Consider the following 1,711-nt stretch of genomic DNA (forward strand, 5'->3'; position numbering starts at 1 on the left):
GTATAAAAATTGATGTAACTAAAATTCTACATCAAGTTTTTGGCGCCGTTGCCGGGGAAGCACGTATTAAGCGTATTTCTTTGTTCTCCATAGTCTTAGGTTAGATTTTTATTTTTATTCTTTTTTTTATTTTTATTTTTATTTTTATTTTTATTTTTATTTTTATTTTTATTTTTATTTTTATTTTTTTGGAATTATTTTTATTTCTTCTAGTTAGTTCATATTTTTAGTAGCGAGTTTGTTAGCTTAATTTGATAGTTCATTTTGTTTCTTTTTGTGTTTTTATGCACGGGCGCCACTCCCTAGGTGGACCATTAGCTCCCTTTGTTGAAGAGGTAGAACATATTTGTAGGAAAACACCCGAAGTCAAGTTAGGAGCTACCATGGCCAATCAGGGCGAACCATTACAGTTACCTGCAGCAGGTGACCGTAGAGCCCTGAGGGATTATTCTATCCCATCCCACTTCACATCACCTTCTTGCATTATATTGCCACCCACTACTACCGCCAGTTATGAGTTAAAACAGGGTGTGATCCAACTCCTCCCTACATTCTATGGGTTGGAGAAGGAGGACCCATATTACCACATCAAGGAATTCTTAGATATTTGTGCAACTTTTAAATTCCAGAATTTCTCAAATGACTCTATCCGGTTAAGACTTTTTCCATTTTCACTTAAGGATAAGGCCAAGTCTTGGCTTAATTCCTTAGAGGTGTGCAGCATTACTTCATGGGACACATTAGTGACGAAATTTTTGTCCAAGTACTTTCCCATTCAGAGAACTACAGCCCTCAGGAGAGAAATCTCCAACTTTATGCAGCAGGAGGGTGAACACTTTTATGAGGCTTGGGAGAAATGGAAGGATTTGATCCGTAGGTGTCCGCATCATGGGTTTGAGAAATGGCATTTAGTGCAATACTTTTATCAAGGTCTTACACCCCAGGTTAGATCCATGGTAGATGCAACAAGTGGTGGGAGTTTGATGGGTAAGAGTGCTAGTGAGGCATGGGATTTTTTTGAAACGTTGAGTGATCAATCTCAGCAATGGGGTTCGTCATTTAATGTTGATAGGAGATCCCACGAAGCCAAAAGAGGGGGTCTCTATGAGGTTAGTGAAACACCTATGCTCATGGCCAAGATTGAAGGGTTGACTAGAAAAATTGATGCCCTTATGGTGTCCAAGAGTTCACCTGCTCCTAACCCATCTACTGTCTGTGCCATATGCTCTGGTTCATCTCATCCCACACAAATGTATCCATCTAGTTCATCCTACCCAGAGCTCATTGAGGACTTGAATGCAGTCCAGAATTTTCATAGACCAAACCGGAACGATCCTTTTTCAGAAACATATAATCCGGGTTGGGCTAGGCACCCAAATTTCTCATGGTCCAAGAGCCCACAGGTTGGGGGTCCTCCAGGGTTTACTCAACCCCAAGTTCCGCGCCCACACTTCACTCAACAACCATTGATTCCACAAAAACCTTCACTTGAGGATACACTTCAATTATTCATGCAGAATACACAGTCCTCCATTGCTAAACTTGAAATGCAAGTGAGTCAGTTGGCCAGCCACATGAGTGAACAAGCACAAAATAGACTCCCGAGTCAAACCATTCCTAACCCCAAAAGCACACATGAGAGTGAGTTGAGTTCCAAACCCCACCATGAGCAAGCCAAAGCCATAACCACCCTTAGGAGTGGTCGTGAGTT

The 1,711-nt window shown here is 41.2% G+C and overlaps 1 non-coding gene across 1 annotated transcript; it reads right to left on the minus strand.

Moving 5' to 3' along the window:
• Positions 1–788: 788 nt before the first annotated feature.
• On the minus strand, positions 789–895 carry LOC137935608 (small nucleolar RNA R71). Its single transcript, XR_011109308.1, has one exon. It is a non-coding gene; the product is annotated as a small nucleolar RNA R71 (small nucleolar RNA).
• Between the last annotated feature and the right edge of the window lie 816 nt (positions 896–1,711).

This window comes from Aristolochia californica, unplaced genomic scaffold (genome assembly GCF_029961685.1).
Source record: "Aristolochia californica isolate CCGP_79_NKW_82.1479 unplaced genomic scaffold, dmAriCali1.0.hap1 SCAF_6, whole genome shotgun sequence".
NCBI lineage: Eukaryota > Viridiplantae > Streptophyta > Magnoliopsida > Piperales > Aristolochiaceae > Aristolochia > Aristolochia californica.